This window comes from Mizuhopecten yessoensis, unplaced genomic scaffold (assembly GCF_002113885.1).
Source record: "Mizuhopecten yessoensis strain PY_sf001 unplaced genomic scaffold, ASM211388v2 scaffold11057, whole genome shotgun sequence".
Lineage (NCBI taxonomy): Eukaryota > Metazoa > Mollusca > Bivalvia > Pectinida > Pectinidae > Mizuhopecten > Mizuhopecten yessoensis.
Genome location: NW_018408857.1, coordinates 539145 through 539959, shown reverse-complemented (window position 1 = coordinate 539959; position 815 = coordinate 539145).

Below are 815 nucleotides of genomic sequence, written 5' to 3'. Positions count from 1 at the left end.
TAAAGGTACTTCTTTGCATTGCATGACAGTTTCTTGGGCTGTTTCCCCACAAGTGTCCCGTTTTGGGTACTGTCCCGTTTTGAATACAGTGATATTATATGGCACAGGGACAACCTTATATATCGTAAGGTAAAAGTTCAGTTTCCCAACACAATGTGATATATATTCAAGGCATTTTTAGAGCTATTTTGGGAATGGGGCATGTGAATTTTAAAAAGTGTCAAAGTAAACAAAGTTTTGAATTTTTCAAATTATACAGAAAATTGTATTTTTTCATTTTTAAAAAATGTCATTTAAAAGACCATGCATCTTTACTTGTGAAAAATTATTTCATTTTAGATGTTGCAACTCATCTCAATATAAAAATGTAAAAGCAAAAGTCAAATGGGGAATATTCAAAGGGATTTTGGGGAAAATTGTACTATATTCCAAGTGACATGGGGCTAAATTTCAGCCAAAAAACGGCCAAATAAAATGCTCTGAATTTATAAATATATCTCGGAAATTTTAAATATGTATGGAATGTACAAAATTGTCCAAAAATAAAAAATGTAAAAAAAAAAAAAAAAAAATGTCAACATATGGAAAGTAACTAATTTATTCTNTTTTGAGCAAAACTCGAGCATTAATTTTGTATTTCTTTTGTTTTTCATAAAAAATACTGGGTGTGAATCTGAACACACCAGAATGTTGTCTAAATCAAAATTTTGAAAAATGCATACTTGAAAGCACAAAATAATTATAAAACAATATGTAATTTTTTTCAGAACAATATCACAGAAAATCTTTTTTAATATACAGTGAGTTTCTAGAAT